The 27,899-nt window shown below is 35.7% G+C and overlaps 1 long non-coding RNA gene across 11 annotated transcripts in view; it reads left to right on the top strand.

The window, feature by feature from the left end:
- LOC127864240 (uncharacterized) overlaps positions 1-24,165 on the top strand; it is a 40,336-nt gene extending 16,171 nt beyond the window's left edge. For 2 of the 11 annotated variants that reach the window (XR_008041608.1, XR_008041606.1), the window contains 11 exons: positions 5,787-5,959; positions 7,378-8,919; positions 9,418-9,596; positions 10,114-10,329; positions 12,907-12,978; positions 16,059-16,215; positions 17,142-18,401; positions 18,907-18,979; positions 19,345-19,957; positions 20,657-20,795; positions 21,437-24,165. This is a non-coding gene — a long non-coding RNA (uncharacterized LOC127864240). Of the gene's footprint in view, positions 1-5,786; positions 5,960-6,022; positions 6,500-7,377; positions 8,920-9,417; positions 9,597-10,113; positions 10,330-12,906; positions 12,979-16,058; positions 16,216-17,141; positions 18,402-18,906; positions 18,980-19,344; positions 19,958-20,656; positions 20,796-21,436 lie in introns of those variants that run through there. The other 9 variants (XR_008041616.1, XR_008041615.1, XR_008041614.1 and 6 more) reach the window with 9 other exon arrangements.
- Positions 24,166-27,899: the final 3,734 nt, after the last annotated feature.

Here is a 27,899-nt window from a genome sequence, read left to right as displayed (position 1 = left end):
TCGATAAGTGATGGTGTTGTTTACACACTGCTGGGGTTGTTTTTAACACTTAAGAAATAACCAATTCAAGTGTCATTGCAAAGGTAATATTGGCAGTTTACTGGTATATAAATCTTTAAATTTCGGTACTAGTCATGAATTTCTTTGTCGTGATAAAAAGTTCGCGTGGGTGTATTTATTTGTAAATAATAATTTCGTAGCGGGTACAACATTGAGATAATTTAATTTCCATTGAAAGTTTCGTTGTAAATTTCAACTAAAGTACCGCGGTATCTCGCGAATTATGTGACGTTGACATTTCCTCTTAATAAACTAAAATTCAAACAGGCTGTATTGTTACCGTTACGCTGTTTCAGTTTCTTAATTAGGACTACTTATTAGGGTAAATTTGAATCTATGCACAATTGTATTTTATACGTTTTTTATGGCAAGAATTCTTCTTTTTAGCTGATTCGCTAGCGATATTTTACATGAAAATAAAAAATATAATTTACATTTTGGTTTTCATGAAAATTACAGATACAGGTACGTATGTAGTTATGAAAATGTTGATTGTAGAATTGGTTTGCAATTACATGTATTACTATACAAATATGTAGCAGCGCCGTATATAAAATTAAAACATTGGGAAATCTGACAAATTAACCGCAAAAAAATAAAGTTAGACATTTCTAGAGTTATATTGCGCGCCGGATATATCGCGCTCGTGATCTTTGGAGCCCACCAACCGCGATATATCGGCGTTGCAGTGTAGTCTTGTTAGATATGTATCTATTCAATCCAATGCCTTGGTTGTATAGAGCCTGTTTGCGAGGAGGTGTTTAGTTCTTGGTAGGTTTACAGTGTTGTTGTTTTTTGTCAAATTTCGGGTCCAAAATTGACCCTATTCCCAATCCTAAAACGGTATTTTTCTCAAAACGATATCCTTAAATTCCCAATTGAAGATAAAGAAAAAGAAATTAATCACAATATGAAGTTCATCATCCTATACAGCTCTATAACTTGAACCTTAGTAAATATAATATTTAAAACCTGTGTTCTCCATTGTATAATATTGGTTAGCAAAGAAGTCCGCACAGGCAAATCAGGGACAACACTTTCCGCTTTTATTGAATATATCGTATAAGAAATATATCTTGTAAACAAAAATTCTGTCTAGGCGAAATGTGTTGTTCCTGATTAGGCCTAAATTAAAATTGAGTTTGTTTGCCCTTTACCGACCGACCCACTTTTTACCCCCCGACCCAAAAAATTTTATTGCGATTTCTGAAAACTTATTTTTTTTATTTTCGTTTTTTTCGACGATGATAAAAGAGCCGAAAGCAATATTTATTCATGCGCGTATTTATGTCTATTATTATCGCCCCTGACCGATCTAGGTCGCTCCGATGGTTGGAATTTCATACGCCCCAGAATAGACAGTAATGCAAGCGTCTATAACCAGCATCGCGATCGGCGGTGTTCCGTGAAAATGGCCGAACGACATCATACTTAACCATTGGTTCACGAAAGTAGTCGGACATATACGAGTTTACGTTCGTGGTACACATGTTGTTAACGTGATCCAAGATGGCCGACAATTAAAAGAAATAACGATGCTCAGCGAGAACAAATAACTATCGAATTTACGACGGACATCATATAATTAGTATCGATTAATGAAAAGAGCGTGTCATTCTACGATTGAGCATAGGTTTTAGATACAAATAAAACTCTCTTTTTTTGCAAATGTATGAACTGAATGTCACAGAACAAGTGATGAAGTGTTTGAAAATTGGAATGCAGTCTACTCGCAAAAGAAAATACATCTAACAGTTACAGGATTTTTTTTGTCGAAAATGCAAAATAAAAGACAAACATGATTTGATTTATATGCAAGTGGATCTGTGTTTAATCAGATTCATGTGCATATTCTGCTTTATTATGTTTGCCACACTGAACAGTTTACTGTAATGGCATGTTAGTGAAATGGATATGTAAAGGTAAACTTATTTAATTTATTAATGTCTCTTAGCTAAATACATCGACAACACTCAAGTATATATGTTTAAAGCGTTAGTATATCCACAAACTGAAACTAACACCCACTGTCCTACAGTGGGACTAACCACCCTCTCGCCCCGTTGCGCCTACACCGAAAGGTCCTGCAACGTACCTATCCAGATCCAGAATTTATTTCCCCAAATCAAGTTTTCATGCTTATGTTAGTTGCAATAATACAACTCCCTGCTATTGACCCTCTGAGCTGTACGTATGTACTCATAAAAGCTCAGAGCATTCAAGAAGAAATAATGCTTTATAATAATGTTCAGTTTGCACTTTTATGAATTTACTTTTCCATGCTGAGACTATGCACTAACCGGCCAAACACTTAAAATTGAGGCCTGTAAAAACTTCAACAGGCCTGTGAATTGTTTCTCCTGGTAGGCAAGTCTGGCCTGTAAAATGTGATGGTCTTTCGCCACGTCTGAATTTTTCCATTAAAGGCTTTGGGATGTCTTTCTACACTCCTTCAATGCTTGTTGCATGCTAATTAAGCCCAATTTAAGGGAAAGGTTTAAGTTAAAAATAAAAGCTGTCTGGCTGTTAAATAATTACAAATGCATTTGAGCAATTAAAATCATATAATGAACAAATATTTGATGTAATAACACACAAGCATGCATTTGATATTAATATATGCAAGAAACAGCAAACAAGATAATGTTAAGCTACATAGGGCTTCGTACACTGCAACAGTGCTTTAATAAAAGTGTTTTAAATATTCATAGACTATTAGTGTATTAAAAATATAATTTTTCAAATAAAATAAAATAATTTTCCTACCTACCTACCCACCTGTAAAATTTAGGGTCGGTAAAGGGCAAACCAACAATATTTTAATTGTGGCCTTAGCCTGTGCTGCTGTACATGCTTATCTAGGAATACTCTTAGGGCAACATGTATTAAGCCCTGTTATCTCATAATGAGGCTCAAAGTAAGTCTGCCTACAATCTGTTACAGTAAGCCCTGTTATCTCATAATGAGGCTCAAAGTAAGTCTGCCTACAATATGTTACAGTAAGCCCTGTTATCTCATAATGAGCCTCAAAGTAAGTCTGCCTACAATCTGTTACAGTAAGCCCTGTTATCTCATAATGAGGCTCAAAGTAAGTCTGCCTACAATCTGTTACAGTAAGCCCTGTTATCTCATAATGAGGCTCAAAGTAAGTCCGCCTACAATCTGTTTAGTAAGCCCTGTTATCTCATAATGAGGCTCAAAGTAAGTCCGCCTACAATCTGTTTAGTAAGTCCTGTTATCTCATAATGAAGCTCAAAGTAAGTCTGCCTACAATCTGTTACAGTAAGCCCTGTTATCTCATAATGAGGCTCAAAGTAAGTCTGCCTACAATCTGTTACAGTAAGCTCTGTTATTCATGTTATGTGCCATCCAAAGATTAGCGTTTGCATTGGCTTATCAGGGACAGCACATTCCGCTGTTGAGGGACTTTTTGTTAAAAGGAAATTTCTTCTCAACCAAAATCAAGTCTTGGCAAATTGTGTTGTGTTTGGTTAGCCTGTCAGGACTGCTTCCAGTTTGTGTAAGAGTCTGATGAGAACAAACATGGTATAACCAACAGTGGTTATTAAGAAAATGACGTGCATGTATATGCCAATTAAAAATAGTTGTTAAGCAATCTTATTTTATAATTAACAGAGCTACAATAGTTGTTAAGCCATTTAATTTTATAATTTACAGAGCTACAATAGTTGTGCAATCTTATTTTATAATTTACAGAGCTACAATAGTTGTTAAGCAATCTTATTTTATAATTTACAGAGCTACAATAGTTGTTAAGCAATCTTATTTTATAATTTACAGAGCTAACATTGCATGGTTCTCATGCTTTGTTAACCTTTTATCAAAGCCATGAAAGTAAATCGGTATTCAAACTAGGACGCTTATTCTTATTAGAGTGTGGACTCAAAATTTATTTTAATAAAGAGAGAAATTTATTTTAATAAAGACAGATAGAACAAATGCAATAATACAATAAAACATGTATGGAGAGAACCTATTTGGACTTGTTCAAAAAAAAGCATAATATCAAATTTCTAAAACTTATAACATATTCAGCAGTTAATATTTACATTGTATTACAAATAAGGATAGTTGTCGTTTTCGTGAATCAAATAAATCTGATAAGATTTTGTTGGGGGGGGGGAGGCCATGTGTCCAGCAATGCCGACACACAAAATAAACAAAATACGATCGATTCCAGACGTATCTAATCTATTTTCAATTTTTAGTGTTCATAATTAAACATTTATAGTAATTCTTTAAGTTAAGAGTGTATGCTTAATAAACAAAATTAATAGATTAAATGACTGAATAAAGTTATTGTACATGTACAAACATAAACATTGTTTGTTTTCCATTGCATGCATGTGAAGTAAGCTGCAAAAATTACTGTCAACATATGTTGGTCTTATACTTGAGGATAGCTTCCTATTTGCAAATCATTTTGCTATCCTTTAGGAGCTTCCGGGGGCCTTCGGCCCTGCGGCCCCCAGCTAAAATATTTCCTTATTTTCCTTTTTTTTTATTTTCACCCATGTATACAGCTTGTTACATGTAACATGTTTATTTTCTTTTGATTTTTTGTCTTTTGTGAATTTTAATAGATTTTAACATTCAAAGATCTGTAAAGACATGGTAAAATTGTATGAATGTTTTTGCAACTTTAGAAGGACATTTATGTCAAATGTTTGCCTCCCATTTATTGAAACATATATTTACAGTAAATCATCAGTGAAAGCATTGTAAAAGTAAAGTGATTAATAGAATGAGAACCAATAAAATACATTTTATTTTAACCTCTCCGGTGGTTTATAGAGAAATATCAGTGAAATAAAACTGGTATTTCACTGTTTTAAACAGTGAAAAATAGCAGTGAAAAATATCGATATTTTTCACTGTTTTACTGTGAAATAACGTCATTTTTTTCGACGAAATGACGTATAATCCTACGAAATTATCCAGTTTAATTCTTTTACAATATAAATAAGCGGTGAAAAAAGCATAAAATAAAAAGAAAATGTGTTGTATTCGATGGAATATCGATTTTAATTCACTCGTGATCATAAAAATACATATTTTCACTCGTGGCAGCGCCACTTATGAAAATATTATTTTATATGATCACTCGTGAAATAAAATTAATATCACTTAGAATCCAACAAATATCCTCTATATATTTTGTACAAGTTGATTTTCCCTTTTTTGTTATGCAGGTAAGGAGCTGCTAAAAGATTAATAAGCTGTGTTGTGGGAAAATGTGGCTAAATGCATGTGCTTAAATTGTTATCCCAGATTAGCCTGTGCAGTTTTTAAGGCTAATCAGCGTTAACACTGACTCTTTCAAAGTATTTTTTGTTAAAAAGAAGTCCCCTCTTTAAGAAAATCAAGTCTAGTCGGAAAGTGTCCTCCCTGATTAGCTTATGTGAAATTTATGAGCCACATATTGGCTTATGAAATTAAATCTCTGCAAGTTTAGAAAAAAAAATGAATTTACAGGTCTATATAGCACTTGTCAACACTTTTAATGTTTAAATACATAATGGTCTGATTTGATTCATGTGTATGCTATTTTGGACATGGAACCAAGGATATGTCAGATTAAAAATTCATAAGAATGAAGATTTGCTGTTTAAAAAATTCACATCCAATCAAAATGCATAGTTTTTTTATAAATTGAAATACAAACCTTTGTTTCAAGTTCATATCACCCATTGTGTTGTTTTCAGAAGAGCACCATCATCGATATTGATTTGGCGCAGCAACAGCACCAGTCCAGCCCGCATGAGCCTCAGTCAAGGACGAACCTTCCCCTCCACCTGACCCTAGCAGCCTCAGTCCACGACGACCCTTCCACTCGACCTGACCCTAGCGCCTCCACCTTGACCTACGGCCTCAAAAGGTCAGCTTTGTTGAATGTTTCCATTCGTCTGCAGGAAATTCTGAGCACGTTGAGTTCTCGTGAACTGTTCTCAACAACTGCAATGTCCTTGTTGAGTGAACCACACTCGAGCCTGAGTAAGTTCAGGTTGAGTGCCGGGATAGGAACAAGTGTTCCAGACACGAGGAGTTATAGCAAAAGTTATGTTAAAGCTAACAATCAGTTCTGGCTGTTGGACACCAGAAAGAATATCAAAACAATAAAAAGTTGGATAACCTGTACAAGGGCAGTAACGACTTCGTTTTGAACACTCATGGTACATCCCTGGGCATGCCTCAGGCGTGAATTCTGACATCTGAAACGAGGTGCTAAAGGTTAACCCATCAGGGTTTGTTACTTTGCACTCCAAGCCCAATTGACCACACATTGAATTGGCAATAGACAAGGCGTTAAAAAATGACAGCAGTTTGGATGTGTCAACCAGTATGCCCTTCGACTCTCAACTCGGCCATAAGCAATATCAATTAGGCTTGCATGTCATCTCAGCTTCTTGAGTATCTGGTATGACCTTAAAGAGTTATTTATACTGTCAAAGTTGGGGCAACAATTCAGCCCAATTCCTAATCTTAAAAAGTCTATTCCAAATTTTTCCATAATTACTGTCTAAAGTTCACAATTGACGGTTAACTAAAACAATTATTTGATTTTAATAGGTTGTAACATCTATAAGTAGAACGTTAATATTAAATTTACAATAGTAATACACTTTATATCGATAGCACTTATTCTTAATTTTTAGCTCGACGTTTTCGGAGAAAACTATAGGTATTGTCATAGCCAGCTCGTCGTCCGCCGGCGTCGTGCTAAAACCTTCACATTTTGCTCTAAAATCAAAGTGCTTCCACCTACAACTTTGAAACCTCATATGTAGATGCACCTTGATGAGGTCTACATGTCACACCCATTTTTGGGTCACTAGGTCAAAGGTTAAGGTTACTGTGACCTCTATAAAATAATAATAATTTCTGACAAGCTTTCATTTATTAAAAACTGCACCCTAGCCGAGCTTTTGCACTCGTTATGCGTAGCTCTTGTTAAGTAATTTATTAGCAAGAAGTTGTATTGTGTAACATTTAAAGTGGTATAGTCTCACATTTTTGAAGTTATGTCTGTTTAAAAAAAAGATAATTATGGCAACTTGCTACAACATTTCAAGAGGGTTCACATTATTCATTTAAACAATGCTATTATGAGTGCTACTTTGCACAAAAATCATTTCGCTATCCTAAATATCAATTATAGAAACAATGTTTTGCATTAAACAAACAGGTGTGTTAAGTAAGGTGTTACAGCATATATACATGTATTCAAGACGTATTCGTTTGTTACTAAAAACACTCTATTTTTCTATTTTTAGTTTACTTCCATTTCCTTTTCAGATTACATTATTATCCAAGAAGAAGAACATTGTTGAAGTAAATGTTGAAAACAGTCCAAACCCCCTTCTCACACAAATACTACAAGTCGCTCGAGACATTCAGCACGCCACCTATGAACATCTCGCACAAAAACAACAAGTCGTTCAAGAAATTCAGCACGCCACCTATGAACATCTGCCACAAATACTACAAGTCGCTCAAGATTCAGCACGCCACCTATGAACATCTCCTACAAATACTACAAGTCGCTCAAGAAATTCAGCACGCCACCTATGAACATCTCCCACAAATAATACAAGTCGTTCAAGAAATTCAGCACGCCACCTATGAACATCTCCAACAAATACTACAAGTCGCTCAAGAAATTCAGCACGCCACCTATGAACATCTCCCACAAATACTACAAGTCGTTCAAGAATTTCAGCACGCCACCTATGAACATCTCCCACAAATACTACAAGTTGCTCAAGAAATTCAGCACTCCACGTATGAACATCTCGCACAAATACTACAAGTTGTTTAAAAATTTGGCAGGCCACGTATGAACATCTCCCAGAAATACTACAAGTCGCTCAAGATTCAGCACGCCACCTATGAACATCTCGCACAAATACTACAAGTCGCTCAAGAAATTCAGCATGCCACCTATGAACATCTCCCACAAATACTACAAGTCGCTCAAGAAATTCAGCACGCCACCTATAAACATCTCCCACAAATACTACAATAGGCTCAAGAAATTCAGCATGCCACCTATGAACATCTTCCAATACTACAAGTCGCTCAAGAAATTCAGCATGCCACCTATGACCATCTCGCACAAATACTACATGTCGGTCAAGAAATTCTGCACGCCATCTATGAACATCTCGCACAAATACTACAAGTCGCTCAAGAAATTTAGCAAGCCACCTATGAAAATCTCCCACAAATACCACAAGTCGTTCAAGAAATTCAGCACGCCAGGTATGAACATCTCCCACAAATACTACAAGTCGTTTAAGAAATTCAGCACGCCACCTATGAACATCTCACAAATACTACAAGTCACTCAAGAAATTCAGCACGCCACCTATGAACATCTCCCACAAATAATACAAGTTGTTCAAGACATTCAGCACGCCACGTATGATCATCCCCTTGAAATACTACAAGTCTTCAACAAATTCAGCACGTCACCTATGAACATCTCCCACAAATACTATAAGTCGCTCAAGAAAATCAGCACTCCAGGTATTAACATCTTACACAAATACTACAAGTCGCTCAAGCAATTCAGCGTGTCACCTATGAACATCTTGCATGGTGGCTTGGTGAGTCTGACTTCTGTCTTGACAAGTCACTCAAGATAAAATAATCGGATCTAACAGACAGAGCAGGTGCTGAGTGACTCGTCTGTTAACTTGACTGACCTCGATACGTTGCTCTCGAATAATGAGAACCTGACGCACGAGGAACAGTGCTGTCCAACATTCCCAGTTTTTGGTTGGCGACTTCACTGTCGGGACTCACACAATCTCTGCCTATAAGCAACAAAAACAGGTAGTATATTAGCTGCACTCTGGAAAAACAGTGCTAAAGTGTTGTCCCAGATAAGTGTGTTAGGTCTGCTCAGGCTTATTAGTGACCACGTGTTCTGAATATGCCTTTAAAACAAAAAATTCCATTAAAGTGGAAAGTGTCGTGGCTGTTTGTGCAGACAGCACAGTCTAATCTGGAACGACTCTTTTTTTTAACTGGTCAAACTGAGTAAATAAATACTTATAAGTGTTGATTTGATATCAGTGTTAATCATAAAAGGTCGGGGCATATTTTCATACATTTTTGTGCCAAAATTCAGCCTCTAAACCAAAAGTTGTTTCTTTGTTTTCACTTGTATATTACAAATAATCCCCTTTCATAAATTAAACATGATACTTATTAAATGTTGTTTAAGATAAGTTAAACAATTATTGAAATGCAGTAAACATTCTATGAAATAATTATCTGCATTTATTTTAAATAAGAATATCTATAAACTACAATTTACCACCTTTCCAGGTTTTCAGTATACAGATATGCAACTGGAGTGATGATATGCCCTGAAGATATTTATTAATTATACCCCCTGTTAATTGGGGTATAATGGAATCCCCTTGGACGGACATCTATCTGTCTGTCTTTCCATCTGTCTGTGGGCGTTCACTTAACGATTCAACGTTCAGCTTTCAAACTTTCAGGTATTGTTCCTTCTCATATGAGGTTGTGTATATACATTGTATCATTCTACACTAAAAATTACAAAACTGAGACATTCTATAACATCATGCTACATATTCTGACTTGCGGCATTGGGGGATATTCTACGTCACAATTGTTACAAATTCGTGTTTGACTAGACAGCAATTACACTTTTTTATAGATGATTAAGCATTTTCAGTTATATGTAAATTACAATTTATTTTAATAGGATTAGAAGATGTTGTTTTCTTTTAAGAATTTTGAAAAAGCCATATTTTGGAATTGTGTCATCCACATAACTTGTTAATTGAATGGTCATGAAAAAAATTATATGACCATTCTCTCTCTTTTTCTGGTACGGCAGTTGTCATTTGCTGGCATCAGTATATGCCCTTAAATAAGCCAGGAACATTAATCTAACTGACCCCATTACTGTGACTGAAATGTATTTTTATGTGTAGGGGTCTATAAAAAACTTATAACATTACTGGAATCTAATTTTTCTAGTTCTTACAGGACCCCATACAATCACAGTTTGGTACTCAGCTGAATTACAGGCTCTCTGGTGAGCTGGAGCTGGACGCCCAAGGACAATCCCCGAGTATAGGTGTCGAGCTCTTGGGCCAGGAATTCGGGGCAAAGCTCAACGAGTCCTACCCCCAGGGTACAGCCACTCTAACCTTGGGGCTCCACACTTTCCTGCTCAGGGGCAAAGATTATCTCATCTACAAGGTAGGTTGTAATGCAAAACGTTTCACAGTCATTCAAATAATTTTTGGTAGACTACGGATATATTGATGTTTCCACTATATGAGGTAAGGAGGGTATAACGATTTACCCTTATTCGTGATTGTGTCCATCCTTTCATCCGTTCTTTGATCCCATACTCTTGTGTGGCCGCCCTAACTAAAAACGTATTGTGCTAAAGGGATTCAATCTTTGCATTTATTTAACAATGCATGTGAACTTGTGAAAGTTCATATTTTTATTAGATTTTTCTGACATAGTTGGAGAGATAACCCCCTTTTTTAAATCGTGTAGCGGTTAACTTAAACTTTTCGCTACTAGAGACCTGAAACTTTCAATGAATTTTGGAAACTTTGGAATACACAGTCCATCCGTTGGCGACGTGTTTGTGTTCGTCTGTCAACGTTTTCGTTAAAGGACATTTCCTCCTGAACCACTGAACATAATTTAATGAAACCTCACAGGAATAATCCTTGGGTGTTCGAATTATTCATCTTTTTATGCCCCCTTTCAAAGAAAAGGGGGTATATAGTTTTAGCACTGTCCGTCTATCAGTCTGTCTGTCACACTTTTCCTGTCCGCTCTCTAATTTAAATAGTTTTCATCCGATCTTTACCAAACTTGGTCAGAAGTTGTATATAGACAATATCTAGGCCAAGTTCGAATATGGGTCATGCAGGCTCAAAAACTAGGTCACGGGGTCGAAAAAACAAATTCAAGAAAGTAATAAGCTTTAAATGGACATAATTATCTGACCTGCCAATTTATATGTTTTTGTTAAATAAATCAAAGCGGCGCAAACACATCTTGGTAAAAGGTCAAGGTCATCCTTCAAGGTCTAAGGTCAAACAAACAAATCCAAGGGAAGTAATAAGGTTTAAAGGGAGATAATTATTCAATATTGAACATAGCAACTTGATATTTGGCATACATGTGTATCTCATGGAGCTGCACATTTTGAGTGGTGAATCTACAGTCATGGTAGGGGCTTTTAATTATTTGCTACTAAAATAGAGATTTGTTAGAGACAATTATTTTTAAGGGAAGTAATTTATATAATTATAAATGTCAGATTATATATTTCCTTACCAACAATTTAAGTTCTTTTCACAGTTACTGTACAGATTTTTTATTTTGATTATTTATAACTTAAATGATTGATTTGTCAAAGTTTGTTTAAATGATATAATTATCATGTCTTTCCTGTACTTATGTGTGAATGGTATGGTTCATTACATACCTGTGGACTTATGTCCATAGATACATGATGAACTCTGGCTATGGTCTCTTTGATAAAACACAGCCTTGGTTGTCAGTGATGTCTGACTTGGTCATATGTGACAGTCTACAGACCCCCCCCCCCAGGTTGGATTGGACAAAATCCAAGGGAAGTAAAAAGCTTGAAATGGATATGATTTTTATACCTGCCAAATGATAAATATACATTTTATTTCAAAGCGGCGCAGTAGGGAGCATTGTGTTTCTGACGAACACATCTCTTGTTTGAAACTGCATAGCCAAGAGATTTAATGTTTGGTGTGCAACAGTGTAAAGTGAGTCATCGACAAATGTTTCCAAATAATGTGTTTTGGTCAAAACTGGCTTACCCCCAGGATTTCCCAGTTTTACTAGGATTTTATATTTGATATGGAGCATAATCTAGAGGTCCCTTACACAGTTTGTTTTATTAATAAAATTGGTCCTAGTGATCATTGACTGATCCTGGTAAAACCGTCATAAAAACATTCTGTTAACAGCAAAGCCCCAAGGGTTCATATTTGGTCCATGTAAATGATGACATTTCTGAATTTATTGAATATATTTTTATGTCCCCCGCTATAGTAGTGGGGGACATATTCTTTTTTGCCCTGTCTGTTGGTTGGTTGGTTGGTTGGTTTGTTGGTTGGTCTGTTTGTGCCAACTTTAACATTTTGCAATAACTTTTGCTATTTTGAATAAAGCAACTTGATATTTGGCATGCATGTGTATCTCAGAGAGCTGCACATTTTGAGTGGTGAAAGGTCAAGGTCAATGTCATCCTTTCAGGTCAGAGGTCAAATATATGTGGCCAAAATCGCTCATTTTATGAATACTTTTGCAATATTGAATATGGCAACTTGATATTTGGCATGCATGTGTATCTCATGGAGCTGCACATTTTGAGTGGTGAAAGGTCAAGGTCATCCTTCAAGGTCAGAGGTCTAATATATGTGGCCCAAATCGCTTATTTTATGAATACTTTTGCAATATTGAAGATAACAACTTGATATTTTGCATGCATGTGTATCTCATGGAGCTGCACATTTTGAGTGGTGAAAGGTCAAGGTCATCCTTCAAGGTCAAATATATGGGTCGAAATTGCTAATGTAATGTCACTTCTGCAATATTGAAGCTAGCAATTTTATATTTGAAATGCGTTTGTATCTCATGGAGCTGCACATTTTGAGTGGTGAAGGGTCAAGGTCAAGGTCATCCTTCAAGGTCAAACGTCATATACGGGGACATTGTGTTTCACAAACGCATCTTGTTGGGATTTGTTAAGATATTTCTTTATTTTTATAGGGTCCTTATCCTCACAAGTTCAGGCCCAGGAAACCATGCTTCTCAACTGCACCCAGCCACTACATCTCAACAGTAATAGTTTGTTTCACCACTTTTAGAATAGGGCTTGGACTCTTTGTATTTCGAACAAGAAATATCTTTCAAAAAGATATACGGCGTTGATTGTGTTTGTGGTTGATGAAAGATAAAGAGTTATATTAATGAGACAGCAAATTCCTTTTTCTACGCAGTTCTATAACAGCATCACATGCAAATCAATAACCTTGCGCCAGATTTTGTGGCTTACTTCGCATTATTATATATTGTTGACCATATATCTATAGTTTAAACCTATTTATTTTAGCTTGATTGCATCGAAAGCCTTAGGCTTATATAAACGCTCTCGATTCTATTGATAAAGAACAAAAATATACAAGAAGAATATAAATTAAATGATTATATATGAGTATATGGCTTTATCTCCATTAACACATGAGCCAGAGCCATAAAACTTGCCATGTTGTTCTCAATCATCTGGGTTGCTTCACATTCAACACCCATAATCTTAGGTGTTAAGGTCAAGGTCATACATTGAGGTCAAAGGTCACAAATTTGATGAATTATTCATTATTTAGTCATTCCTTTACTATGCATTAAACGAATTCTGTAATAACTTTCCATAGTAAATTGATTCGTGAAAAATATGCTATCTGCATTTAATTGTCTGCAAACCCATCACAGGTACAAATGAGTTAAAAACAATAATTGACAAAAGGCACAAAAATTCATTTATACCTTTTCTTTTTGTTTTACACCCATCCATAAACAAAATTTATTTGATGGGGGATATCAATTCAACAAATTTGCTTGTTTTAAGTAAAATTGAGAAATAGGTGTTGTGGTTGTTTTTGCTAACAAATACTTTAATATTGAGGATAAAAGTTTGTTCAATATTACATTTACTATGGTTTAACTTGAACTGAAAATGGCATATATTTTTCTTTGCTTTGGAAACCTTCACTTGTTAATTTCAATCTGTCATTTTGGAAAAATGGATATTTTGTTACATTTGGAATGGGACCGAACAACAGCCCAAAATATTAAAATAAAAAAATAAAACTGAAGTAAGTTCCCTTATCATTGGAAAAGGGATAATTGTGGCACAGTTGTGAGCACCTAACACAATGTCCTGTCTTAAAATGCCAAGGTAGTCTCTTCTGAATGAAAATCCTGTCTTGGTCGAAAAAAATTCCCTGATTAGCCTGTGCCTGTGCACATGCATTAAGCCAAATTTTCCCTAAATGCGGCTTTTATAAGCCTAAGACTTTTAATGCAATCAAGCTTTAACAAATTGGTAAAACCAAAATGCACACAAAACTGGGTTTTCTGCTGTTCAATAAATTGACACGAATATCTTATTAATTTAAGGGTTAAAAGTGAAACTAGTGCACCTTCGATACAAATGTTAATAAGATAGACAGCTTCACGCTCAACCCTAAAATTATGGGTTATATTGAACATCCAGAGCTTTATTTCAAAAATGTCAATAGCATGCAAATTATCTGTAGGTACCAACCAAACTGACTTTTTAACTCTTTACCAAAATCACGTTCTATATCAAATGTAATGATCGTAATGAAACTGCCATTTCTATATAAAAGGGGTCAATGTTGTTTGTGCCTTTGTGTTAGATGGGTGTTATATTTGCGGAGATCTGGATAGCAATTTTAATCACCAATACTGTGATTGTAATTGTAATTATATGCAAATGATAGTAGTAGTATAAGAAGCGTTGTATTGACTACATCAGGAATGTGCCTTATGGCTATAGCCCCCAGAAGAATTGTTAGTGATATGTGGTACATATTTACACATTTAAAGATCTTTTTCAAGCTTACTTGAGCAGAAAATGCTCTGGTAAGAAATTGTGATAACCCTATGTCAATCAATGTGCTGTGTGCGTGTGGTCAACTTTTGGCTCGTTAACACTGCCTTATTTGTTGATTCGATCTTCATGAAACTTGGCCAAAAACTAAGAAACCAGATCAAATCTTTCAAAACCCCATGCCACTATAGGGGCAACTCAATCTCGATAAAAACTTAGTAAGCATGCTTATCTTGACAATGTCTAAGCTAATTTGGAATTTAGGTCAACAGTTAGAAAAGCCTTCTTACCACTCCAGAGGACACATTTATGACTCAATTTGATGAAATTTGGTCAAAATGCTTAGCTAGAAAAGCCTTCTTACTACTCCAGAGGACACATTTATGACTCAATTTGATGAAACTTGGTCAAAATGCTTAGCTAGAAAAGCCTTCTTACCACTCCAGAGGACACATTTATGACTCAATTTGATGAAACTTGGTCAAAATGCTTAGCTAGAAAAGCCTTCTTACCACTCCAGAGGACACATTTATGACTCAATTTAATGAAACTTGGTCAAAATGCTTATCTTTCAATTTTCAAGTCTGAGTTTGAATCTATGTCACATGTACCCAAAAACTAGGTCATGAGGTGCAAAATTTCTTCCCACTCAAAATCGATCAAACTTGGTCAGAATGTTGATCTTGAATGCTGCATATTGAAATCACATCATGTGCGTTCAAAAACTGGGTAACTAGGTAAAATGTTCTAAATATCATGTTACCACTCTAGAGGTTGCATTGACGACTCAATATTGATAAAACTTCATCTTTTTTATTTTGTCTAGACCAATTTTGAAATTCGGTCACATCTTTCCATAAACTAAGTCTTTAAATTAAATCTCAGACCACTCTAGAAGCCACATTTATGACTCAGTCATGTTTAAACTGGGGCATAATGTTTATCTTGACAATATCATCTAATAATCAATGCCATTTTCGAAACTCGCTTAATTGAGGTAAAAAACTATGTCAAAAGGACAAGCCTTCTACCAAAGTTTTAAGTCGAACTTAGATAAGTCTTCAGGGCCATCCTGACCCTTTTGTTACAATAAGCAGGATGCAGATATTTTTCAAAGAACGATATTTTGCATTGTTTTCAATTAAAGAACTTATAGATTGTATTTAAAGAAAATCGTTACATTTAAGGAATATTGTTTTTTTTGTTCAATGTACTTAAAATACTTACATGTGTATCGCATTTAAATTCAGACTTAAATGCATGTTATGTTTTCATTCTATGTTCAAAGATATCTGTCAGTTGGAGGGAGAAAGATCGAGATGTTTAAATAGCAGAACATGCACACATTGCTGCTTCAGCCTCAATATGAAATGCAGCGGCAGCAGCAGAAGCAACAGCGCTCACAATTCAACAATAAACAGTTCCATTGACGAGCGCTTTTAAATGTATGAGACTTGAAAATACTCATTATCGAGACTCACCTGTGATGAATGTTTTCTTTATTCTTTTACTGGGTAATTACAGTTGAGCCTAGCTGTGAGATAAGGCATGTGCCTTAAGTGTTGTCCTTGCAGGCTTATCTGGGAAGACACTTTCTGCTAAAATGGTGTTGTATGCCTCCGGATCGAATATAACCTTGTTTCTCAAATAGCTGCTGTTCGGCTGCAAAGCACAGTAAGGGGCATTGTGTTTCACAATCACAGCTCTTATGTTTGTATAAAGAAAGTCTCTTCTTGGAAAAAATCTAGTTTAGGCGGAGTGTCGTCAGCGATTAGCCTGCAAGGACTTCACAGGCCTATTTGAGACGATACTTTAAACACATACATTTCACCATTTTCACAGAGTGAGGCGCAATTTTGTGAATTGTTATAAATATAACATTGATATGCTGTCCATGTGACCTTTTCATAACTTGATGAGCCCACTATATCTACAAATTGATTGTTTAATGTTTATGCCTTGTTATTGTTCCATTCCCTTGTTGCAATAGCACATTATTGTTTTGCTGTAAGTGCGCTGTCGAGAGGTTTGCACACACTATTGCGTCTGCTCTCTATTTCAAAACATCTGATCATCATGAAATATGTTGATAATGTTTTTGATCATAATATCTAGACCAAATTTAGTGACCAACCAGATCTCATGTAGCACCTCCAACATATGTTTTTGTTTAATGAAGAAAAATTGACCAAATTAAACGTGTCTGCCATTTCACTCACAATCAATATAACCCAGTCTTCTTAGCAGGTGTATTGTTGGCATTCTTGTTTATTCGATGTTTGAACTGTCTGAAAACTGTGTAGATGTGACAAATAGAATGATCTCCTGCTGATGCAACTGAAGTTACATTTGTTGATATTTTATTTCACAGGACAACATGTCAATGAACCAGGCACCTTTTTCTGAAAACCTCGCCGAGCTAATGAACAGTGCAACTGCGCCATATGTGACCCTTCAGAGAATGGAATTCCTAGCCAAATATCTAATCGGTGCCAATCTGGGCTCCAGCAGCAGCCTCAGCCATGGGGGACAGGTTTATGAAGCAATCTGGGCTCCAGGAGCAGCCTCAGCAGTGGGGGACAGGTTTATGAAGCAATCTGGGCTCCAGGAGCAGCCTCGGCCATGGGGGACAGGTTTATGAAGCAATCTGGGCTCCAGCAGCAGCCTCAGCCATGGGGGACAGGTTTATGAAGCAATCTGGGCTCCAGGAGCAGCCTCAGCCGTGGGGGACAGGTTTATGAAGCAATCTGGGCTCCAGCAGCAGCCTCAGCCATGGGGGACAAGTTTATGAAGCAGGGCTCTAGCAGCAGCCTCAGCCGTGGGGGACACCCTGAACTTCTCAATCTCACAGCAACAGTAGATCAACATGACCTCCAGCAGCAGCCTCAGCCGTGGGGGACAGGTTAATGAAGCAGGGCTCTAGCAGCAGCCTCAGCCATGGGGGACAGGTTTATGAAGCAGGGCTCTAGCAGCAGCCTCAGCCATGGGGGACAGGTTTATGAAGCTTCCTGAACTTCTCAATCTCACAGCAACAGTAGATCAACATGACCTGAAAGGTGGGGATAAGAACTTCTCAATCTCACAGCAACAGTAGATCAACATGACCTCTAGCAGCAGCCTCAGCCATGGGGGACAGGTTTATGAAGCAGGGCTCTAGCAGCAGCCTCAGCCGTGGGGGACAGGTTTATGAAGCACCCTGAACTTCTCAATCTCACAGCAACAGTAGATCAACATGACCTCTAGCAGCAGCCTCAGCCGTGGGGGACAGGTTTATGAAGCAGGGCTCCAGCAGCAGCCTCTTCCATGGGGGACAGGTTTATGAAGCACCCTGATCTTCTCAATCTCACAGCAACAGTAGATCAACATGACCTCCAGCAGCAGCCTCAGCCATGGGGGATAGGTTTATGAAGCAATCTGAACTTCTCAATCTCACATCAACAGTAGATCAACATGACCTCTAGCAGCAGCCTCAGCCGTGGGGGACAGGTTTATGAAGCAGGGCTCCAGCAGCAGCCTCAGCCGTGGGGGACAGGTTTATGAAGCAGGGCTCCAGCAGCAACCTCAGCCATGGGGGACAGGTTTATGAAGCACCCTGATCTCACAGCAACAGTAGATCAACATGACCTGAAAGGTGGGGATGAGAACTAATGATAATTAAACCCCACACACTAAGTTTTGGAGATAGTTTATTGGAGTCAATGTCTGTAAGTTGTTCAGTCAGAGGGGCTTTTTGTCTGCATTAAATGTAAACATATTTGTATCAAACCAAATCTACATTTCTCAAGGGATTTTATTATATCTTCAACTGTGTGAACCCCATGAAGTGCGGGTTGAGGTATGGTAATCATTTTGTGACAAAGCTCTAAGTTATCATTGGCCAAGTCACTCTCTTGCACAATATTAATGTACTGACTCTGTATCTCACCATACATGGGAATTCAGAGGCTGTGTAACTTATATTGTATTCAGAGTTATTTACTAACATTTTGACCACAGAACTGTGTAAATAGCTTTGTTTAAAACAAAGGAAGCATAGTCACTAGAATCACTTGAGATAAAAAATTGTCAATGCAGGAACCATTGTGAATTAGTATATTATATTATGACACATTTACCAGAATATATTTTTCTTTCAGCGGTTTGTGTTCAGTGTCTAACAGTAGTCTAATGACCAAGCCACGTCAGCAAAGCAGCAATAACAGCAGTCAAGTAAGTTGTCTTCAACATTTAAGAGTACCAAGGGTCGCAGTCTTTTGCTCAATATGGATTGTTTAAAAAAATACTAATGTAGTTATTGAAAATATTTGTTGATTTCCGTGTAAGATGGAAATGTTTTATAGCACAATACATCAACACCACAAATGCATATGAATGATAACTAATAGAATTATTAATGCCAAAAATCAAAACATAAATTTCTTTATATTTTTCTTCAAAAAATGTATGAAGAACTTATTAAGTTTGTTTCAAAATATATCTGAACAATATATGTTTCAAAATATATATCTAAACATATTGATGTTTTAGACTTCGCTTTGATTTATTTTCCCTATGATTTCTCATCTCCTAAACAGGTCGAGGATCACCCAAAACCACTTGGTGCCTAGGGATGATTTTTCTGCTACCAACTTGACCTGATTATTGTACTCACGTGGGAGTCAGGTTTAAGGTCACATAAGGTTTAAAGGCTTAAATCAGCATATATGGTCATGGTAGTAAGAAAATTTAAGATCATAAAGGGACTTGTTGATCAACTTGATGACCAAGTTATTTAATATTGTTCCAAATGTATCTTTAAACGAAATGACTGCAATACAGAGCATCATAAGAAAGTCTACATACTTTCCCCTTTAAATGTGTAAAATTAACAATAAACTAAATGACTACAAAACAGGCATTTACAAGAACATCTTTGAACATTTTCCTTTAAGTATTGCTCAATCTTTCTCAGTGAACAAAATGTATGCAGAAAGAAAAACTTTGTCTCTATAAAGATTGCTTACTATGTTTTTACTGCAAACGGATTTATTACAGAACAGGAATGTATCTTTTAACATTATCGTTGAAATTTCTCAACCATTTGCAGTTAACAAAATGACTGCACAATATGGCATCAATGGCAAAGAAGAAGTGATCAGAGGGGGTTATAACGTGAAAGTCAAGAAGGCGACGTCCATTATGAGACTGGTATGGTTCGCTGTTTTATACTAATTATTACTTTTATTAATTTTGAAATGCCGTAAGAAAGTGATGAGCGTTTGTTTCGTATTGATATACACATATATCTCGACTTTACTCTCTACAAATTTGTTTAGCAAGATCTGTAATTGTGTGTCCCCGCTAAAACATTCTGTAGCGAGTAGAGATATAGAGCGAGTATTAATACAAAATAACGCTCATTACTCAGCCCGTACGCAACCATCTTGATTATCAAGTAATTATCCCCTCTGTTTGATTTTCCCAAACGTATGTCAATCAACTTTCTCAAATTGTGTTGCATTTCGTGAATCATCAACTATGTATACCACTTTTGTCACAAAAAAAGTATATTTAACCTGTGTCTGCGCCACTTGTAAATTGTTTTTATATAAATACTTTGCAGACAATTTGGTCATTACCAACAAATAAAATACTAATTTATAAAATTAAGTCTTGATATCATTGACTGTATGTTAAGTTTTAAGAGGCTTCCAACTCTAGAACATTGTGGACACAAGGCTTTAGATAAGCCTGATTATTTTACGTGTATGACTTATTAAGGGACTCACAAGTGTGACCGGTTGAAAAAGTTGAACCATTCCTGGGAGTCTTGAAGAATGTCAAAGTCAAGCAAGCATTGTCTTCAAAAATGTGTCTTGTTTGACACATGACTGACTTTATTTCCAGAAAACCCTGATTGCAAAATGCAGAGTCTGCTCCGTGCGCATTTGCAGACACAGAATATGAACCCGCTGCAGTCATCGTCTTCAGATTATATCATCTCTATGGTGCAGGACCCTCAGTCTGTGTACACAGGGAACCTTCGGTGAGTTAACGAGTCATGCGCATGCTTTTTGCATGGCCCCAATTTAAGTGTTAGGTGGGTAAATATAGATTTACCCTTGTCCGTCCATATGTCGTTCGCTGCAACTCTCGTATTTTTTGTCTACTGTAACCTCGAAAATTATTGCTTCTTGTGTGATGAAACCAAACATATGTACCATCATATGAACTTGCCTTGCTGTGTATTTTGGTTCATTTTTGTTTGACGTCAGTTGAGTTTTGTGACACAAGAAAAATGTGGTCACCAACATTTTCCTACTTCACTATAGAGATATGAGTTTTCTTAGAAAAACTCTTGCCCAATTAATGTTTTAGGGGCCATCAGCTAGTAGACCCTTGCCTATTTTCATTAATCATTAGGTACTACTTTTCCAATGCCAAAAACGAATCTTTATTAAATCCAATCCCAACGTATTAGTAGATAAAGAGGTTATATTTCACCTTTAATATGTATTATCGATGCTTATTTCATCAATAGTTTCAGGACCATTATTTCCTCTGTGGATTCAAATCAGAAAAGTTGTAACACTCTATGACAGTGCGGTTCATGTTCTTTTTGTCATTGGTATCAAAAATGATATGAAAAACCGAAATTTACTCGTATGCATTTTTCTTGTTTTTCAGACGCCAATGACGAAATCAAACCATACAATCAGAAACACATCCTGTTGCAGCAGTTATTACCATATTGACCCCAGTCAAACAAAAGAAGCTCAGAGATAAATACTGTTTATGGTGTTCTAGTCTCTACATACCTTGTGGTATGTTGAGCACGTACTCTGACAGGTTCTATCTTATAATTGTTTGACTGGTGGAAAATAAATGACCTTGTTCAAGTCGAAATGTCAGAATAGCAATTCATAATTCAAATGCCAAAAAGTCATATCAACAGCCACATTTGTTATGTGACCAGCAAAGTTGTTTTCAAAGAGACACAATAGTCTACTTTATATTTTCTTGTGACCAACCAAGTTGTATTTAATGAAAAACAATAGTTTATGTTTTATGGGAATTATGATGCTGTTAGTCATGTTATGTTGGACGTTTTAGTTAAATATAGTATGTTACAAACTGTATTATTTGAAGCACACATATTGCAGGTATATCCAATGTCTGTGTCTGTATTATGAACCTTTCACTTCAGATTTTGATCCGGATATGGTAAATTTAAGGGAAATACAATCATAACAAAGTTATTTTAAGATTGTCAAAGCTGTTTAAAAGTTTATGGTAACTTGGACACAATTGAAAATATATTGGCATATTGTCCATGTTTCAGTTTTCTGTTTTACCAGTAATATAGATGTGCTCATTAAAATAATTCCCCAAAGAGGTTGAGAGTTATGACACTTCAGCTTTTCTGTATATCAATCTTTCTGAACACAATACTTGTCAATTTGCTCATTCGGGTCGGTATTTGATCCAAAATCTTGTTAAGTAGCATACTATTTCAAGGGAATATAAATTAATTCTGGGAAAAAGTGTTTAATCTACTTAAATTTATTGATTCTTTGTTACCACCAGTACTTTGTTGATTTCAATTGCTATGGTTTGCTAAATAATTAAAGCATGACTGTTGTTTTATTTGGAAAGCTTTTAATAAAACTCAGAATTAAAAACAATATTTAAAAAAAAAGATGAGTTTTATGAAAAATGGCACATTTTATGTTTGTTAATTTGTGTAGTAAGATCATACACTTACATGCTCATAAGTGTTAACATTCGATTTTGGATGTTAAAGTTTATAATGCTTTATATATGCATATGTAGATTTACACAACCAAATTGTACCTTCTTAAATCAGTGAGTAATTTAACCCAGATTTCTTGATAACTGTTTATAGGTATATTTTGCCATTTATACATAGAGCAACTGCAAAGCGATTGTATTTTCGATGTAAATCATACATTTAGTGTTGCCATTGTTTAAGATAAACTCACTGTTTACATTTATTTGTACACACTATTGTTATAAAACAACATTGCTTGTGTAAATGCACATATATGTATAAAAACTGTTTAATAATGCAGCATTAAATATTCTGAAGAGAAAAGGATATTTACGGCAATAGAAACACCTTGTTATATGCTATGCTTTTCATGGAATGAATACCTTGAAATTAGAAATGAGTCAATTACAAAATAAGGGAGAGTGATGTCATATGTTAACAATTGTCAGGCATAGCAATTGCCTCTATTGGTAATATAACAGAGCAATATTATTTGCTTAAACAATACAAATTAAGATGTCTTTTTTTGTTAGATAATAATTGTGTTTACAACTTGATATAACGAGTAAATACATACAGAATTTCAAATTATTTCGCAATATATACTCGGCAATAAGTGAAAGTCTAAAAGGATTTTGTGGAATAAACAATTTGCAAATTATTTGCTTGTTTCATGAAGTAATAGTTAAGGTAAAATGTGGTACTTATTGTTACACAAACACAATGTGTAATAACAAAATGCATCAGTAATGACATTTATTAAAATTACTTAAATTTACATGACTACTCAGTGCTTTGAGTTTTGTAATTGTGACGATTATAAGTGAATATTCTGCAAAAAATACCTCTATACGAAATGTGTATATTTCAATAATAATGGTATACTTGTATGCAAAGTACTTGAATAGTTTTGATGTATTGCTGATAAAGAATTGTGTAATTGTACTAGTCCTATTCCAGTTTGTGTAACGTTGACCGTTCAACATAAGCTGTCAGTGGAGTGAATTCACTGGGGCCAGTTTCTGTAAATCTTCAGATTTAAAACTGCAGCATACACATATGTCTTAAATCCAGATTTACATAACAGTGTGGTTGTTTATCTTGAATTTGTATTGAATGCATAAAACATGTTTGTTCTGTTGTTGAACAACTGAAGATAGCTTTAAATGTGTACACTGTGTTTCATTTTTAGATATATCAAATTGATACATAGAAAACAAAATACAAAATGTGCAATAATTGGTATGCATGTTTAGCCCAAAAAATGTTATTATACAAGCATATAAGTATTGGACTATATGATACTGTAAGATGAAATGTTTAAATCACGTCTTGATTTGTTCGTCTACTTTAAGTAAACATTTTTCATTAGTAGATATTGGTTGTATAAACTCTATTGAAACTGCCCCCAATGCATTTTAATTGCTTTTGTAAATATATTCAATATGTAACATTATTGTTAATGGTATGTTTATAGTTAAAGTGTAAGTGTTTCTCTAAACTGTAACCGGGTGTCTGTTTAATTTATTGAGATGTGTTTATATTGTCCGGCTTATTAAATTAAATATTGTGCAAATTGTCGCATTGTGGTTGTTGTGATAAAAACAAAGCACTTTCCACTACTCATGTTTGTTTTGGTTCACTATTTTTATAACCAGTGTTTTGTCCGTAGAAGTTACAGTATACTAAATATTTTAGTTTTGCAATTTCTTTTCTCTTAAACAGCCAACACCATTTATTGGATGACGTAGTTGTATGCATAGGAATTTAAGCTTAATAAATGTCTATAACAAAACTTAAAAGTACATTTAGACTATATCGATAAACAAGACATATCATTTAAAAGAATTCAGCGTATATCCAGACTTTGAAATACAGGTAGAAAATTGACGAGTGTGTGTTATTTAACTAAAAACAAAGGTTTATGTATTTTTAGCTCATCTATTTTTTGAAAAAAAAATTATGAGCTATTGTCATCACCTTGGCGTCGGCGTTGGCGTTGGCGTCGGCGTCCGGTTAAGTTTTGCGTTTAGGTCCACTTTTCTCAGAAAGTATCAATGCTATTGCATTCAAACTTGGTACACTTACTTACTATCATGAGGGGACTGGGCAGGCAAAGTTAGATAACTCTGGCGTGCATTTTGACAGAATTATGTGCCCTTTTTATACTTAAAAAATTGAAAATTTTGGTTAAGTTTTGCGTTTAGTTCCACTTTTCTCAGTAAGTATCAATGCTATTGCATTCAAACTTAGTACACTTACTTACTATCATGAGGGGACTGGGCAGGCAAAGTTAGATAACTGTTTAGGTCCATTTTATTCCTTAAGCATCAAAGCTATTGCTTTCATACTTGCAACACTTACTAACTATCATAAGGGGACTGTGCAGGCAAAGTATTGTAACTCTGACTGGCATTTTGACAGAATTATGTGCCCTTAGAAAATTGAAAATTTGATTAAGTTTTGTGTTTAGGTCCACTTTATTCCTACAGTATCAAAGCTATTGCTTTCATACTTGCAAGATTTATGAACTATCATAAGGGGACGGTGCAGGCAAAGTTATGTAACTCTGACTGGCATTTGGACGGAATTATGGGCCCTTTATACTTAGAAAATTGAAAATTTGGTTAAGATTTATGTTTTGGTCCACTTTACCCCTAAAGTATCATAGATATTGCTTTCATACTTGGAACACTCACAAACTATCATAAGGGTACAGTAAAAGGACAAGTTGCATAACTCTGGTTGTCATTGTTACGGAATTATGGCCCTTTTTTGACTTAGTAACTTTTAATATATGGTTAAATTTTGTGTTTCGATCCACTCGAAGTATCAAGGCTATTGCTTTCAAACTTCAAATACTTACATGCTATCATGAGGTTACTGTACCTGGCAACTTGAATTTTACTTTGACCTTTGAATGACCTTGACTCTCAAGGTCAAATTATTAAATTTTGCTAAAATTGCCATAACTTCTTTATTTATGATTAGATTTGATTGATACTTTGATGAAACTACTCTTACCTGACATACCACAATAGACTTCACCCAAACCATCCCCCGTGACCCCCCCCCTCCCCCCCCTCCCCCCTCCCCCCCCCTAATTTTTTTTTTTTTTTTTTTAAGATCATCTCACAAATGACCACCACACCCTCACACTATACCCCCATCCCACCCCCCCCCCCCCCAATTTTTTTTTTGATTTTTTTTTTTTTTTTTTTTTTTTTAAGATCATATCACAAATTATCACCACACCCTCACACTATACCCCCCCACACCCATTTTTTTTAAAACGGTTATGTTTGAAATACCGTCCAACCATCGCACCCAAACCCCCCCCCCCCCCCCCCCGATTTTTTTTTTTTTTTTGCTTTTTTGGAAGATAATGTAATAAATGTCCACACTATACACCCCTCTTCACTCCACACCTCCCTCCTTTGTGATTGAAAATGAGAGTCCCTTCACCATTAAAAAGAAAATAGATGAGCGGTCTGCACCCGCAAGGCGGTGCTCTTGTTGTGTTTTCTATTCACTTTAAAGTCGCATATCCACCGCATGAAATGTTTGAAGTGCAGGTATATGACATCAGAAAACAGTGTTCGTAGAAAGAGATTTTACTACAGGAGATCACATCATATGTGTCCTCACATGGTTAATTATAAATATATTCCTTTGTAATCAAAACATGTTTATGTTTGATTACGACACCGTTTTATTTCCATACATTCAAATAGCACTGTTACATCAGCGTCATATGTATATTGGTTGTATGGCATAAGCAGCCAGCGTAGCTCATGTCAAGCATGTGCACTTGTGCAGTCGTGTCAGGGGCTACGCTTTCCGCTATAAAAAAAACACACAAGGTTTCGTGGTATCTCTGGAGTAGCCTATTCAGTATGCATGTCCTGACAAGACTGTGCTTATGCACAGGCTGAACTGGAGCAACACATGCAGCATAGTGCATAAGACCCATTTTTGCAAAACGCAGGTCTTTTAAAAATCAAATTGCGTCTCGTAAATTGTACATCAAACAACGATACTTCTAGGTAGAAAATTGAGGTCATACGGTGTTATTTTTAGCAAACTGGCAAATGTCGGTAGGCCTCATTGACAACATCGTTAATGAATATAAATCAATAAATATTGATAAAATTATAATGCCTTACAACCTTGAAACCATAGTAACGAGTAATAGGTGTGACTGATTATGTTCTCGTTCCCGCCACGTCAATCTTATTCTGTCTTTTTGTTCTTAAATTATGTTCGTGTCGTTTAAACGTAGCTCTACAGTCCTGTGTTTAAAAGTCAGCAATTGAGCGAATTGACTTACACTTAAAACACTCACTGCTCTGTGAATAAGTTCCTGTAACGAATTGAGTTTTACATAAGCCGTGATTTCAGCAATACCATCATGATCTCTTTTTAAATGCATTGCATTGCATCACGCACGAAATCACTATCAATGCGCGGGGCAGCCTGTTAGGAAATCGTCATTTGAACGCTTTCGTGTTAAGGCGAAACTTTAAATATTTCTTGACCATATATCTATTGAAAAAAGATATTTGTCGTATCCAATAACATGGCGAGTACATAATACAGTCTTAATGTGTTTACAATGAACGATAACGTTTGGTATTGATTAAATTACAATTATTCCATCAACTTCACCATTTTATTTAGGACTCTTTGATATGGATTTTATGCAGTTAAAAACTGCGCAGGGAAAACAATCATCCGCGATATTTGATCTAATTGATATAGCTGATTCTATTTCACATACATTCACAAATTGTATGACCGCATATCGGTGTTTAAAGATGTGTGTGTTTAACAGTGAGCAAATAAAGATACATGCTGTTCTTGTTGATGTATCTGTTATTTAACCCCAAATGCATGAATGAAGTTGACTAAAAATACAGCCTTGATCCGTCTCCTATCGACATTTTTGTCCGTTTTGAGATTTTTGGTCGCCAATATGACCGTTCTAGTGGATCTCGTGCAGACTGTATCTCGCTTCGCCGGCGTACGTCTTTAAAATCGATTGCTGCGGAAACGAGGCCAATTGCTACTGGAAACCGGTAAATTTGGAACACACTTTTTTCGTTATTGAAGTGCCACATAAAATTTTTCAAGATTTTATATCTCTCCTTACTTCCAAAGTATGACGTCCTTTCTAGCGTCTCAAGTATTAACCGTAAGTTTAAGAGTAAACGTACTGACTACCGATACATTGAGCCAAAAGAAAGAGGTTTCTTTTCTGTGCGAAACAATAACTAAGTGTTGACAAAGACCCTTCAAGCGCTTAATTTCGTATGGATCGAACTCACGACCTCAATATCGTATGGATGACACCATTAC

Source organism: Dreissena polymorpha, chromosome 1 (genome assembly GCF_020536995.1).
Source record: "Dreissena polymorpha isolate Duluth1 chromosome 1, UMN_Dpol_1.0, whole genome shotgun sequence".
Classification (NCBI taxonomy): domain Eukaryota; kingdom Metazoa; phylum Mollusca; class Bivalvia; order Myida; family Dreissenidae; genus Dreissena; species Dreissena polymorpha.
The sequence above is the reverse complement of the archived record's forward strand: the minus strand, read 5'-3'. Positions and strand labels throughout refer to the sequence as shown.